This window comes from Ascaphus truei, chromosome 4, assembly GCF_040206685.1.
Source record: "Ascaphus truei isolate aAscTru1 chromosome 4, aAscTru1.hap1, whole genome shotgun sequence".
Lineage (NCBI taxonomy): Eukaryota > Metazoa > Chordata > Amphibia > Anura > Ascaphidae > Ascaphus > Ascaphus truei.
In genome coordinates this window covers 382,447,513-382,464,086 of record NC_134486.1, presented here as the reverse complement: position 1 = coordinate 382,464,086, position 16,574 = coordinate 382,447,513, and the positions used below count along the sequence as shown (strand labels likewise).

The following is a 16,574-nucleotide window of genomic DNA, read 5'->3' as shown; positions in this document are numbered from 1 at the left end:
AGTTGGTGAAGTTATTTTGTTTCATTTGTTTCCCAGTGAAGTAGGTTTTATTTTGTTACTTGTCCTTAAAGGGACAGTGTACCCACAAGTGTTTATTTTAAGTGTGTACAAAATGAACCGAACCACTGTGAATTGCACTCCTGTTAGTCTTCAGATCTTTTCTTAATAACCTTTTTTATGTTTTATTTGCAAAGACTTGGAGTGACTGTTCTTACTAACTGGTATCCTAATTAACTTTGTAGTTTAAACCCAAGCAATTTACCTTATTTTAAGTGGGGGGGGGGGGGGGTGTGTGCAGGTGTACTGTATGTCTATATTAACTAAATTATGGTGGTTTAAAAAGGGACAAAAACCCTGCGCCATACAGCAAATAAAAATACCAGTATTGAGAACATTTACTTCTCATTTGCATGTAATTTCCCAGAATCCCTTGCAGCAATGGAAGCACTGTATGCTAAGAGGCAATAGTGAAAGGCAGGTTTGTAGACCTGTCTGAGACAGGTAAATGTGGAAGCTGCTGTCAGTAGAGGTTAAACTTATCGTGCTGGGAACAAGTCAAGTTCTAGTCTTCTGTTGACATAGAAGGTGTCTCTGACTGCGTCACATATCCCTCTCCCCAGCATAACATTTACCCGTGGAGCGGCCCTTGCTGAGAGGATGTGCACTTTCAATAAGGCATCTGCATTACCATGCAAGTGTACTAGCTCCATGCCTGACAGTAAACCTAAAAGGTTTCAAGAAATGGAACCAACGAGTGACACTTGAATTTTTGTCCTTTTGCCTATGTATCCACCGCAATGGAGCATAATCTGTTATCAATGTGAAGGTTCTGCCAAATATTAAGTATTTTAAGGTCTCAGCTGCCCATTTAACTGCCAAACATTCTCGCTCTAACGTAGCATATCTTTGCTCTCTTGGCAGTAACTTACGGCTCAGATATGATACTGGATGTTCTTCCTTCCCTACAAACTGAGAGAACCGCTCCCAGACCCACTTCTGAAGCATCTGTTAGTAAAAAAAATGTTTTGTAAAGTCAAGGGCCCCAAAGACATGATGACTATACATAATATACGTAGCTTGTGTGTTCTGATCTTCGTGACTGGTTGATTTCAAGTGCTGGTTGTATTAAGTGTGCAGTTAGAACACGGAAGTGGTTAAACAAGGTATAGTAGTATATCGAAGTACAGTTTATTGTTATAAACTTCATAGTTGCAATAATGAGCAGTATTGAGAATGCCACTCAATGCATATCTTGCCACATGTATGTGCACTTGGAGCAACTGTTCCAAGGAGCATACTGCTGTGAGAAGTGTGAGCATGTGGATTATTTTTCTACATATGTGATTTCGGACTGGAATAGTGATCCCAGCCCTTCTGCGTGCACCCTGTAAAGCAAGCATGTCAAACTCGCGGCCCACGGGCCGCATGCGGCCCACAACGAGTATTTTTGCGGCCCAGCTCGCGATGTGCCAGCACTGCCAGGCAATGCGCGCTCTCTGCAAAGGGGGGGGGGAAACCTCCCCCCTCTCCTGATTGGCTGGCGCGTGTTGGCACGCTGCCAGAATTTTATTTTTTTTGGCCGCAGCAAGCTCTATCTGAGCTTGCAAAGCCAAGCCCGCCTCTTCCTGCTGCATGCAGCAAGTCAGGTGAGCACTGCTCCATGCCTGTTTGCTTCTCCCTTGCCCTCCTGCTCCGATTCCACTCCCCCCCACTCCGATTCCGTTCTGACCCCCCCCGTTCCTATTCCGCTCCGATCCCCCCCTGCTCCGATCCCGCCCTGCATCGATCCCCCCCTGCTCCGATTCCGTTCCGATTTCCCCCATGTCTGTGTGTGTCTGTGTGTGTCTGTGTGTGCCTGTCTGTGTGTGCCTGTCTGTGTGTGCCTGTGTGTGTGTGTCTGTGTGTCTGAGTATGTGAGTGTCTGAGTGTCTGTGTATGTGAGTGTGTGTCTGTGTGTGTGTCTGTGTGTGTGTCTGTGTGTGTGTCTGTGTGAGAGAGAGAGTGTGTCTGGGAGAGGGAGAGTGTGTCTGGGAGAGGGAGAGTGTGTCTGAGATAGGGACAGAGTCAATGAGTCAGAGGGAGAGAGTCAGAGGGAGAGCATCAGAGGGAGAGAGTCAAGTCAGAGGGAGAGCGTCAGAGGGAGAGCGTCAGAGGGAGAGCGTCAGAGGGAGAGAGTCAGAGGGAGAGCGTCAGAGGGAGAGAGTCAGAGGGAGAGAGTCAGAGGGAGAGAGTCTAACTCACTGACTCTCTCTGACTCTCTCCCTCTCTCAAAGAGAGGGAGAGAGTCAGAGAGAGGGAGAGAGTCAGAGAGAGAGAGTCAGAGAGAGAGGGAGAGAGAGTCAGCCAGAGAGAGAGTCAGTCAGAGAGAGCGAGTCAGTCAGAGAGAGCAAGAGAGTCAGTCAGAGAGAGAGAGTCAGTCAGAGAGAGAGAGTCAGTCAGAGAGAGAGTCAGTCAGAGAGAGAGAGAGAGTCAGTCAGAGAGAGAGAGAGTCAGAGAGAGAATCAGAGAGTCAGAGAGAGAGAGTCAGAGAGAGAGAGAGAGTCAGAGAGAGAGAGTCAGAGAGAGAGTCAGAGAGAGAGTCAGAGAGAGAGTGAGTCTGTCAGAGAGAGAGTGAGTCTGTCAGAGAGAGAGAGAGTCTGTCAGAGAGAGAGAGAGAGTCTGTCAGAGAGAGCGAGAAAGAGTCTGTCAGAGAGAGAGAGTCAGAGAGAGAGAGTCAGTCAGAGAGAGAGAGTCAGAGAGAGAGAGTCAGAGAGAGAGAGTCAGTCAGAGAGAGAGAGAGTCAGTCAGAGAGAGAGAGAGAGAGTCAGTCAGAGAGAGAGAGAGTCAGAGAGAGTCAGAGAGAGAGTCAGTCAGAGAGAGTCAGAGAGAGAGTCAGAGAGAGAGAGAGAGTCAGAGAGAGAGAGTCAGAGAAAGAGAGAGTCAGAGAGAGAGAGTCAGAGAGAGAGAGAGAGAGAGTCAGAGAGAGAGAGAGGGAGTCAGAGAGTCAGTCAGAGAGAGAGAGAGAGAGAGAGAGAGTCAGTCAGAGAGAGAGAGAGAGAGAGAGAGAGGGTCAGTCAGAGAGAGAGTCAGTCAGAGAGAGAGAGTCAGTCAGAGAGAGAGAGTCAGTCAAAGAGAGAGAGAGTCAGTCAGAGAGAGAGAGAGAGAGAGACAGTCAGTCAGAGAGAGAGAGAGCCAGTCAAAGAGAGAGCGAGTCAGTCAGAGAGAGAGAGAGTCAGTCAGAGAGAGAGAGAGAGACAGTCAGAGAGATGGAGAGTCAGTCAGAGAGAGTCAGAGAGATGGAGAGTCAGTCAGAGAGAGTCAGAGAGAGAGTCAGAGAGAGAGAAAGAGTCAGAGAGAGAGAGAGGGTCAGAGAGAGAGAGAGAGAGCCAGAGAGAGAGAGTCAGAGAGAGAGAGAGAGAGTCAGAGAGAGAGAGAGTCAGTCAGAGAGAGAGAGAGAGAGAGAGAGAGAGAGAGAGAGAGAGAGAGAGAGAGAGAGTCAGTTAGAGAGAGAGTCAGTCAGAGAGAGAGTCAGTCAGAGAGAGAGTTAGTCAGAGAGAGAGTCAGCCAGAGAGAGCCAGTCAGAGAGAGAGTCAGTCGGAGAGAGTCAGTCAGAGAGAGAGAGTCAGTCAGAGAGAGTGAGAGTAGTCAGAGAGAGTGAGAGTCAGAGAGATGGAGAGTCAGTCAGAGAAGAGAGTCAGTCAGAGAGAGAGTCAGTCAGAGAGAGAGTCAGTCAGAGAGAGTCAGTCAGAGAGAGAGTCAGTCAGAGAGAGAGTCAGTCAGAAAGAGAGTCAGTCAGTTAGTCAGAGAGAGAGAGAGTCAGTCAGAGAGAGAGAGAGTCAGTCATAGAGAGAGAGAGTCAGTCATAGAGAGAGAGAGTCAGTCATAGAGAGAGAGAGAGTCAGTCATAGAGAGAGAGCGTCAGTCATAGAGAGAGAGTCAGTCAAAGAGAGAGAGTCAGTCAGAGAGAGTCAGTCAGAGAGAGAGTCAGTCAGAGAGAGTGAGAGTCAGTCAGAGAGAGTGAGAGAGAGTCAGTCAGAGAGAGTGAGAGAGAGTCAGTCAAAGAGAGTGAGAGAGAGTCAGTCAGAGAGAGAGAGTGAGAGTTGGTCAGAGAGTGAGAGTCGGTCAGAGAGTGAGAGTCAGTCAGAGAGTGAGAGTCAGTCAGAGACAGAGTCAGTCAGAGAGTGAGAGTCAGTCAGAGAAGAGAGTGAGAGTCAGTCAGAGAAAGAGAGGCAGTCAGTCAGAGAGAGGGAGGGAGTCAGTCAGAAAGAGGGAGAGAGAGAATCGGAGATGCCAAGTGTCAGGAAAAAAACATTAATTTTATCGTTCTTTTTTTATACTGTACTTTTCGAAATAAACCTAAGTTTCTATGAAAGTTGAAGTTTTTGTTTTTTTTGCGGCCCACATAAACTTAAACCTTGTTTATTTGGCCCGTGTTAGCCTTTGAGTTTGACATGCTTGCTGTAAAGCCATGTAATTTTCCTTTTTTTTTTAAACATGGTTGTGTGTGTGTATGTATGTATATATATCTATATATATATAGATATATATAGATATATATATATATAGAGATAGACATACGTTACCGTTCCAAGGTCTGGTAAAGCAAGAGACAGCACTCAATTGTAGAAAACTTCACTGTGAAGTTTTCTACAATTGAGTGCTGTCTCTTGCTTTACCAGACCTTGGAACGGTAACGTATGTCTATATTATCCATATGGGGCAAGCACCTATAGCCTATCAGCACCTAAGGAGTGCCAACTGTTCTATTTGACTATATATAGAGATATATACTGTATATATATCCGTTTTCAAGTTTTTCTTTCAAGAACGTTTCTAAATGATCCCTTCAGGATATGCAGAAAATCCAAGATGAAATGACCTGGTTTTGACAAATATTCTATTATTGGTTTGTCTTCCTGTTTGTGTCTGTTTGTGTCTGTTAGTGTTGGTGAATCTGTGTGCATTCATCCTTTTACACAATGTTTGTTTGATTTCACTCGTGTATGCATTTGGGGCATATTATGTATGTTTTGAATCCTGGACAGTTGCACGGTTATGTACTGTGTGTTTTTTTTTTTTGCCTCGGTCTCCAGGTGGGAGTTTGTTTCTGATTATTAGATTGGATAGGTTGTGGGGCTGTGTATATGACAGCAGAGGTGGTGTAGGACCAATCTGTATGAGAATGTTATTACCTTGGCAAAATACAGTTACAGTATGTGGAGAATTAGAAGGAATCTTCTGCCGACTTAAGGACGGAATCACAAAGCTACGTTAACGGAGAGCTGTTATAACAGGGTTGACCAATTCCAGTCCACAAAGGGCCACCAGCAGGTCAGGTTTTAAGGATATCCCCGCTTAAAGCTGCAGTTCAGTCTTTTTTTTTTTTTTTTACATTTTTTTTTTTACTTCAATAGTTTCATGTGGGCAATCTCTAATTACCTAAAGAACTGCATAGCTGCCGGTCAATTCGTTCTCCGTCTATTGATCGGCAAAGTTTGGCGACATCTTTAAATATGGGGAATGTAAATCGTTGCTATAGGAACAAGCATGCTTGTTAAAATAGAATACAAGAAAATTGGTCTTTCAAAGTTGTTTTTTTTAAAACAGGAAATGCTAAAAGTTATTTTTTCTTACTACAGAACTGATTTATTTAAAAAAAACACACATGCAGGATATTGCCTGAACTGCAGCTTTAAGCACAGGTGGCTTAATCAGTGGCTCAGTGCTGAAGCCAGGCTATCCTTAAAACTTTACCTGGTGGTGGCCCTTGAGGACTGGAGTTTGCCACAACTACAATACTCTACACTATGTGTCAAGAGCATTTGCTGTAGCACAGCGGTATTCCACGTTATGAAAGGCTATCGCCTTACGGAATACAAACAAAATGTCAGCACTGGCTTTATATTCATTTTGTGTGGGTTAGTAATTAGCTGGTGTAACAATTTTAGCGTAGTCGGCACAACATAGAAAATACTCACGAGTATGTCAAGCTTTTGATGAATAGAAAGCCAGCTATAATATTTGCATTTACAGCGGTGCTCTGGTAATGTTAAGCAACCCATGGACAACGAACGCTACTCTTCAAACCGGGACTGCAGTATAGCGGCTTATTCATTACACTGCAATGTGCCAATCGGGCATGAAAACTCACCTTTAAGTCAATGGGCGTCCTCGCACAACAGTGCCCCAATCGACAGCATCCCAGTTTAATAAATACCCACCATAGTTTTTGCAAAGTGATAACTATTTATTTGAAAGCGGCAAGTCAATTGGCTTTGAAATAATGCAATATTACTATCCTCATACTTGTCCTTCGCTGGAACTACTGGTGCTGCCTTATGACAATGCAATGTTTGTAGCTGCCAGCACTGCATTTGTAATGAATTTTGCACCCTTTACTTTGATCTTCTATAGTGTGTTCTGTGTTACTAGACAGGGACTCGGTGGTACCATTGCTTTCAATACCGAGGAGAGAAAAACATCTAAAAAAAAAAATGACTGTTCTGCAAATGCTGCTGAATTAGAGCAGAAAAGGTGCCGCTGTTGCTTCAAAACCAATCGGAGCGGCGTGAAATGCATTGCAGAGCTCTGTGCAAGGATTGATAATATTTTCTTCACTGTCACTGAACATATTTAACTTGAGCTGAGTTTGCAGATTGTACTTCATATTCATTGCGTGCGCTCCAAGCTTTTACATGGCCGGAGGCGATGTGCACAGCTTTACATTAAACTTCACACAGCTGGAGCTCAGCACAGCTCCCAGAACGCTGTGCTCTGCTTGGCTTCTATGCCAGCAATGAGATGACAGCTTTTTATCTGAGAGATGCAAGAGAGGAGGCTGATAATGACTGCAGACCTGGGTATTTAGAGGACAAAACTTTTGGACTCCGATGCCGTAAGATGTTACTTTGCTCATACTTTGGAAAAGCAATTCTTCAGACGTAATTACACAGAGTTGCTGGTTTTTTTGTTTTTTTTAAACAAATAACACGGAAAACTTTATATTTAAGTGGTTATTAGCCGCACAAGTATCACTGTAAAACTGCATGACCCTGCAGCGCTGAGCAGTTGAAGGTACTTGCAAATGTTCTATATCGCTGTTGATAAAAAGAACTATCCCGGGGGCCTAAAAACATTCTATACAGAGATATGTGCCCTTGCCATTCACACTGCACAGTTTCGTGCATTATAATCTCCATGTACAGGTCGTACATGGCAGGGAAGAATCATTTGTATCCTTGTAATTAGAATGAGTAAGAAAATCTAAAATGCAGCACTATTTGAATACCAAGAAAACGCTGTACTAGAGCGCGTGTAGGAACTTAGGGAGGAGACCCATCCCAGACTTACCGAAAACATATAGGGTAACGACGGGGAAGACCAACGAAGGGCGGAAAGCATGAACGGGAGCAGGAAAGCTGGCTGCCAGGGTACTAGGGGTAGTTTGGTTTATTTTCAACCATCTTCAAAATAGACACTACGCCCCAGATAAATAAATACATTGTCTCTTCCTATGAAATGAAAGGAGCATTTTTCTCTGTAATGTGCTACAAGAATATCTAGCTCAGGTATCAAACAGTCTGCATCATATTTCTTCTAACCCCCTTTTATGATGGTGTGAATATAAAAATAACAACCACGGTTCAAGCAGACTCATTACAACCATTACAGCGAGGGGCACCTTTTAAAGAACAATACGCTGTATTGAATCGCTTTCTAGGCTAATTCAGTCTCATCACAGCAAACATGCAAGGCTGCTTCCAGCCCCAACTTTCAGGGACCTGAACTGTCCTCTTATGCAGACGAGTTGCTGATCCAAACTGCAGCAGACAGTGATATTTCGAACATACTTAACATATACATATTGACAGAGCAAAACAGGAGGTAATAATGCAGACAAACATTGCTTGCGGTGGGACATCACTCCTTCTGCTCCTGTTCTATCATATCATAGCACACTCTTCACCCGCCAGTGACACGCATATCATTGCCCTCGGTGCTCCTCTCTCTGTCCCTTTTTTATGAGTGATAGGTTAGGCAGGGAAAGCGACACCTGTAATCATCTTCAGAGCACAAAGCAATTTTCTGCTGTGACATCTGCCCCCGATGGAACAGAGAGTCAGCCATACAGAACTAGTCTTCCTTTAGCGAGGAATATTACAGCTGCAATAAATTGAAAGCACTCACCCATGTAACACTTGTCCGAGGATTGTTAATGTGTGTTTTGCGTAATATACACTGGGTGTAGTAGTTTTTCACATATACACAGCCTACATCTAAAAGCAATAAGACGTAATGGTCTTATGAGAGGCAATATCAATGCTGGAGTAATAGGGATGTAAACCTCCAAGAGCCCAAAGCAGCGCTATTTGGGAGTTGCTGACCATAAAACGACATTTTAATGAAAAAGTACCTTGTTCTACAGTATCTGAAGAAGTCTTTGACAGTAAATATCAGTGAGGCTGGCACCAAATCAGTGAAACTCACAGAAAACCAGGGAGAACTGACAGGTCTGGATCAACATTGCTACAGGAATAGATATATGACTAGATATGTGAACATTCACAGTGCCGCTATTTTTCTCAAGACCCCGAAAACATCGTTTGCCACACATACTTCTGCAAAAGATGCATCAACTATACTGTGTGTGGGATTTCATAGTGACATTTGTGATTAAAATGGAAAAATAAAAGCAACTGGTTACGTTTGTTGCCTGGACACAAATAATACAATTCCCTTGTTTACTACATCACCCACGACCCTTCTCAACATGCATACTGTACAAAATCTGATCTTCCAACATATTGGCAGATCACAAGCAATGGACAGCAATAGTTCTTTAGCTCCATACCAGCCTACCAGAAAGGCTTCTTGATTTCCTGCATGCCTTGTGTACAATGGAAACAAATAATTGACAAACTAATAATTAGCAGGCCTATGTAATTAAATACATGTCTCAAACATTTCCCTTCTGGCATCCTGGGAATTCTGCTGTCAATTAGCCGTACTGTTACTGATATTAAAGCAGCAATACTACTTTCCCACTTTTTTTTTCTTTTTAATTCATTTAATATGTAAATCATGTGACAATCTAGAGTTCTCCATTCTTACCTTAGCTGGTGATCGTTTGGTGCTCCTGTTATAAATCTGTCACAATCCTGACTGTGTGCCTAACATAACGGCTGCTTCAGTCAGTGTAGCTCAGCAGCTATGTATTCTTACAGTATATTACTAAAATAACAGTATCTATTGTTACAGTTTGCAGCTCAAACTGCTGGAAACATTGGCAACAAATTATCCCAAACAGGAAAGCGTTGCAAAGATCTTGCACTGCTTGGGAAGTGGGTTAAAAGCCTGCTATGGAAATCAAAGAATGCGTCAAAACGCATTCAAAGTCGCATTAAGAGTTGAATTAAAAAAAAAAAAAAAAGTTACTATTATTCAACACTACAGAACTGATTTTTAAAAAAAAAAAAAAAACCATATAAGATTTCACATGTTTTGCTGCTTTGACCAGTTGGCTCAACCTTTTCACTACTGCCGGTCGTTTTCTCTTTAGTCGGAGACGTTATTTCACAATGGATTGAACAGCCTCTAAGTAGGGTCACAGATTATCAGATAAAGGTTGTCGTCCGGTTTTAAATGGATCACTGGGACATTATAAATCATAAGAAAATCAGTAAGTTCTCACCGAGCAGACGCTTGGCGTTTGCACTTCAGCGCAGCACGTCACACAGCTGTTACATTTCCTTGATGAGTTGCTATACTGCTTGTGTTGAGCCTGGGGTAGAAATAGAAATAATAATAATAATCAAAAAAAAAGGAAAAAAAAGAAGATTTTACAATTGGCAGTGAAAGCAAAACTGATATTGCACCAGGTTGTGTAAAAGTGCACGCGGATGCATTAGAACCAAAAGATTACATTTAAAAGTCAATTTTTAAAAGATTCTCAAAGACACGCGACACACAAAGCTGAGAGTTTTAAAGCAATAATTCAGCGCACCTATCAACATGGATTGACCACCTAGGGACCCAGCTGTGTCTTTGGACAAATCAGCCAGAACAATTTGATATTCCGACTATTATTACCACTGTTTCTTTAGCACAGACATTCTCTTATTTCCCTATCTAACCCCCTTACCACCAGATGAGCTGTTCAAAGACCCCATTTGGCAGCAAAGATCCTAAAATGATGCAATTTTAACGTTTTGACTAGTAAAAGGGTCATATATGTAGTATACAGCACTGATGATATACTAATTGCTTTATATCATGAGATGGTTGGATAAAATCAACACAGGAATACAAACTTGTAGAATTACTCACATCCAGACCATGAAATGGGGCTTTAAATGGGATTAAAATAGTGTTATTTCCCCGTGTTATTTGCCTCTTTTCCTCAACTTCAGTTAAAGGCCTATTTGCAGGACCAGGATTGGAGCAACAATAAGATATACTAAATATCACATTATCAGAAGATGTGGTGATGCTGCCATACTATGACGTTAAGTCTTTGCTAATGAGATATAGAATGGCTGTTGTTTCTGCACACCTGGGACGGATAGGATGTTTGCGTGGCTCGGGGCAGGGAGATGTGCAGGGCCTTGGTTCTTACCTTCTCCGGCGGCATCTCCTCAGCATCCCGTTATCATGCCTCAGCAATGTCAAATAGCGTTGCATTGCCGCATGGCACCGCAATGTCACGTTGTTATGGAACATGGTGCTGCAGGACATCTCATTGTCATAGTAACATGACAGGCGTCACAACGTCCTATTGTTATAGCAATGCAACGCCATTTAACGTCGTAGAGCCATGATGACGGGACCCTGCCGGAGGAGATGCCACCGGAGAAGGTAAGAGACAGTTACAGAGGCCCCGCGCTCTCCATCGGCAATCAGTTTAATTGTTGTGCCCGGATAACGAGGGGTCTCTGTAACCGCGGGGCTCGGTGCACAGGAACCGATGGTCCCACCATCCAGCCCGGCCATGCTGCACACAATTAGTTTTGATGTTACCCTTTAATAAACTCATGGAAAAGAAAATCCGGCCCTGTTTTAAGTAATGCCATGTTATGAGCCCTGATTTAATGGAAATTATTGGATCTAGCCCTAAGAACGCATTCTTCTCGTCTATCCTGGCCTCCTTCCACTGCCCCATATCCACACCAAACCATAGCCCCGAACTACTGTTTCATCTTTCCTACTGCCTTGTCCCTGCTTGCAGCACAAAAGAATGAGCTCCATAAGTAAATGACAGAGAAGCAAATTCCAAATATCACATAGGTCACTTTCAGTATCTCCGAGTGTCACACTATCATAGTTATAGTGTTGCATATATTGTATAACTTTGTATCTTGCATGCAGGTTATGATATAGCACAATCACATACGTACAGTATAAAAGCTGTTCACAACCTTAGTTGTGTGTTTGTGTGTGTGTGTGTGTGTGTGTATTGCAGTAAAAGGGAAACTTAATTGCTAAGTGATACTTAAAAAATATATATTACCCCCACTAGGTGGGAAGAGAGGGATTCTGGAGCTAAACCGTGATACCGCTCAAGGGACCCCATGATCCCCGAGATAAATACATCAAAGGGGCTGCAGGTATCCAATGCAAGATTAAAGGTCCCGGGTCATGCAGGCCAATAGGGAGAGAAGACGTCACGGCTTCCTATTGGCTTTCTTGACACGGAAAATGTAAACCGCCATATTGCGTGCGCAGTCAGGGCTTGAGGGGTAAGTATCTCGGGAATCAGGAGGTCCCTGGAGATAAAATTCATGCGGTTTAGCTCCGCAGCCAACCTGCTTCCCACCTACAGCAAATAAAATGAAACCCCCACCCCCATCCCAGGCAGAAATGCTACTTTAAATCATGCGCAACGGTAATGTTACACGCATTCAGTGTCTGGATGAAAGCAACGCCAAGTGTAGGTATAATCCAATATCATTATATCCCCGCATTAACCTTAATGGACTTTTGTGGATATACAATGTTATGATAATGTCTTATTTGCATGCTAATGACCCTAACGACCGGTTAATTGTTGTTTACAGGAGAAAACATGGCTTAAAGTAATGTTATAGTCCATTGAAGAAACGGCAATAGTCTTAACGCAATGTTATATTAAATTGGTCGGTGCCACGTTAAGCCAGGCTGCTCAACTCTAGTCCTCAAGGCCCCACCCAGCAGGTCAGGTTTTCAGGATATCTCCGCTTCAGCACAGGTGACTCAATCAGTCCCAGCTTCAGCACAGGTGGCTGAAGCTGGAATATCCTGAAAACCTGACCTGTTGTTGGGGGGGGCAGGGGGCGGTGGGGACTTGAGGAATATAGTTAAGCCCCCCTGCGTTAAAGCAGCAGTCCAAGCTACCATTTAAAAGAAAAAAAATCCCTTTAATATGTGCACCAATATAACCCACACAATGATAAGTAATCAGCTATGTTGCCGATTGATCCGTTGTCCTGTGATCGATCGGCGAAGATTCGGTTCGGGGGTTCACTAAATGGCTGTCAGTGCAGCAGAAGAGGACCGAAGATGCAAAGTTTTACGAGGAAGATCATGTGACCAGGCAGTCACTAGATACATTTGGTGCACTGCTAGAGAGAGGGCAGGGCTCAAAAAGGAGTGTGCCAGAAGAGGAAGGGGATGTGACTTGGTAAATGGTTGCTATAAAAACAAAAAATGCTGGTTGCATTATAATACATTAAAAATTTAAGAGTTTTTTTTTTTAAATGCTACAAGTATTTTCTCATAGTACAGAACTGATTTATTTAAAAAAAAAACCACACACACACGTAGGATATTGCTTGGCCTGCAGCTTTAACAGAGCTTTGTGACTCCAGCTTCCGTGCTTAGCTTTGCGTGTCTATGGCCAGAATCTTGCTATCCACATTCATACAATACACAGTACAGTGCCTGTTGACCTTTTCTCTGCTGAGGCAATCCATCTGTTTATCCAAAGATCATTTCATTTAAGTGAGAAACTGTCTGGTATTGGAATTTAAACCACTTAATAGCTATGAAAGATTACATTTATAACTGCATTTACCAACACAGCATTATTATTATTACTATTATAAGATGTCTGATCAAACTGAAATCATGAAAAATGGAAATTCTTTTTTTTGTTAAAGGTGATACAAACATTTTCCAAAAATAATACCTAAAAGTCACATCATATTTGTTTGCTTATTCAACAGAACCTTTCGAGGCGATCTGGTATCTGGGTTGAGAAGCACTTATAACATATTGTAAGGACCGGCGGGGGGTTTAGGAACCAGAGACGTGGACGCACTGCAAGTGTTTTTACTACAGTATGTGATATTACAGGGGTGCAAAACTCCAGTCCTCACGCGCCCCCCCTTAACAGGTCTGGAGCCACTGATTGAGCCATCTGTGCTGGTGCAGGGATTGATTGAGCTACCTGTGCTGAAGCTGGGATATCCTGAAAACCTGACCTGTTGGGGAGGGGGGAGGGGGGGGATGAGGACTGGACTTGAACACACATGGGATATTACATACAGTGGTAATTATCTCACTGCAAACTATAACACTGAATTACCTTTGTTTGTGTAAATGATTACTCTAATAGATCCAGCTAGCAAATTAAAGCAGACGATTATGCAACAAATGTAATCCTCCCTAAAGCTATTGCTTCCTCGGTATTGGCGTAAGTGTGCAGATTAGATGTCCTCTGAAGGAGAACTGTTTTTTCATCACCTCATTTTCAACAAATAAGAGATGATGAACTCTTTTATGCTGCTAATACTGTATTATCTTGATAGAAAGAAAACGGTGCTACAACTGTCTACTTCAGTGGTTTTTAACCTTTTTTCTCTCGGGGCGCCGCTAACCACAGCGCTGAGTTACCCTTACAACAGGACAGGGTCACAGAAAAAACAAGAGGGTGAGAAAGACTGTCACAGGAGAAAGACAGGCAGACAGAGTCAGAGGGGGCAGGGAAGTCAGAGGGGGCAGAGTGTTACAGGAGTCAGAGGGGGCAAAGAGTCACAGGAGTCAGAGGGGGCAAAGAGTCACAGGAGTCAGAGGGGGCAGGGAAGTCAGGGGGGGGCAGAGAGTTACAGGAGTCAGAGGGGGCAGAGAGTTACAGGAGTCAGAGGGGGCAGGGAAGTCAGAGGGGGCAGAGAGTTACAGGAGTCAGAGGGGACAAAGAGTAACAGGAGTCAGAGGGGGCAAAGAGTCACAGGAGTCAGAGGGGGCAGGGAAGTCAGGGGGGGCAGAGAGTTACAGGAGTCAGAGGGGGCAGGGAAGTCAGAGGGGGCAGAGAGTTACAGGAGTCAGAGGGGACAGAGAGTCACAGGAGTCAGAGGGGGCAGAGAGTTACAGGAGTCAGAGGGGGCAGAGAGTCACAGGAGTCAGAGGGGGCAGGGGAGTCACAGGAGTCAGAGGGGGCAGAGAGTCACAGGAGTCAGAGGGGGCGAAGAGTCACATCTCTGTATTTCACTAATGGAATCTCTGTAAATCAGTATCGCTGAGGGAGAGAGAACTCTTGAAAGCTGGTCTAATAACATCCATTATTAGCACAAACTAAAAAAAATATCACCTAATACTGATGTACTCATTAACTTTTTAAAAAGTTAAATTTTTTCGCGAAGTGAGAAACCTGCCATTTCCACCTGGTTCGGAAGCTTAGGCCAAAGGTTTGCTACATCTCTAGGTATCGGTATGAAGAACAAACTGGAGAGCTCTCCTTCAAAGAGATTACATCTGCGCAGATTAAAGAGATTAAGGCTGCGTCCAGGGTCAGCACTTAGGCAATGAGAGCGGCTTTAGCAGGGGCTCACGCACGCTTCCACAAGCGTGCGGAAGCGTGTGTCTTACCAAATTATTAGATTTGGCGCTCACGGGAGCGCAGGGCCGGTCACGTGAGCGGTTCGCCCAATGAGGGCGAACCAGCTCCGTGACATCACAGCCCCCCCCCCCCCGACACGCCCCCGGAGGGCGCGCGGACCAAGACCAGAGAAAGCACCCGCTTTACCTCAGCCTCCGCGCGCCTCCGCACGGCTGCAGTCCTATGGACACAGCCTAAAACTGCAGTTACAAATAGGTAATGCAATGCACTTGAAGAAGAAGAAGCCTTTGAGGTTTGGAAAGCTCTGCACACTATAATTTAATCTCTGTCGGCCCGCTAACAGCTATCACAGCCTACAAGGAATCAGAGTTACAGAATATACTTTAGTAGCGCTCAGCAACCCTGCAAAAAAAAATAATTCAAATTTTGCTAAGGTAGCACTTTACGTATTACGTATTAGAACTATAATTTATCTACTGCAGTATGAAAAATACTGATTAGCGATACAGTTGGTCAGCCAGTTACAGTAGAATATATTTAAACATGGATACCTATAAATATTATTGGCTCATCTCAAAATTTCAGCTACTCAACTCAACTGGCCCAGTAATGTCCTTTAATGCAGGGGGGCGCAATCTTTTTTTGTTTGCGCCCCCCTGCCTGCTCTCTCTTCCCCCCTCCCCCCTCACCTTCTCTCCGGCATCGGCGGCGCCATTAGACGTCACGACATCATGTGATGTCGCATTGCCATTTGTCATTTATGTCATTTATCACTGCGTTGTCATTTAACTCCGAGTTGTCATGGCGACATGCCACCAGAAGCCGCCAGAGAGCAGGTAAGAGGCAGTTACAGAGGCCTTGCGCACTCACCTTGCATTTTATTTAAATGTTGTTGGGAAGAGCGCGGGGCCTCTGTAAGGACCCCCCCCCCACTGAAAATGTCACGCCCCCCAGTTTGCGCACCCCTGCTTTAATGCATACATGTCAGCGAGCCGTCGTGATGCAGAGACCCAAACCTAGAGTGTCATGTTGAAATGAATCTATAATTTACGCACACATAACGGAGGTGCACATTGTTTTATTATATTCAGACAGCGAGCACCCACCCTACTGAACAATGTAATGTGCATCACCAGAAGTACTATGCTCAACACTATCTGTACCGCAATCTAACAAACATCAGTGGTTAACTACGGATAGTGACGCTCCTACCCATTATTACCCTGACTCGTAGGACAAAGTAGGCAGGCAGAAGACCTTTTAAATAATCTTTTTTTTTTGTTTCAAAGTTTTTTATTAGGCATTTATACATTTCACATGATTACAGACATATAAAATATTTTGGCCTAATACAGGGTTTTTTCGTTTTTGTTGGTGTTCGTCGGGGAAAAAAGTCTCAACGTTCCCCTGACCCTCCGGGGTCTGCAGGGGCAGCGTGAGTGTAGAAACAGAAAAGGGAGAAGAAGGGGTAGAGGGGTGGGAGGTGAAAGGGGGGGGGGGCATTGCCTCCTTTCATCTCTGCCTCTATTACTAGGGTCTCTGTTCTATCTTGGCTCCTTTTATATTCTTATTAGGTGGTTTAGTGTTGGAGTGCCATTTGGGTCAACCATGATTCCCATGTCTTATAGAAAGAGACAGTGGACCTTTTCAAAAAGGCTGACAGTCTCTCCATTTCCATCACCTCTTTTACCCTTTTTTTTACTGTTTGTTTAGAGGGGGGGGGGGGGGGGCACCTTCTTCCAGGCGGCCGCCAACGCACATCTAGCCGGTGTGAGAATGAAGG

General features: G+C 44.1%; 1 protein-coding gene across 2 annotated transcripts in view; it reads right to left on the bottom strand.

Moving 5' to 3' along the window:
• KLHL29 (kelch like family member 29) overlaps positions 1-16,574 on the bottom strand; it is an 869,600-nt gene that overhangs the window by 674,018 nt on the left and 179,008 nt on the right. For both annotated transcript variants that reach the window (XM_075598451.1, XM_075598452.1), the window contains exon 2: positions 9,671-9,760. The gene's annotated coding sequence lies outside the window, so the exon portion shown is untranslated. The remainder of the gene's footprint in view (positions 1-9,670; positions 9,761-16,574) is intronic.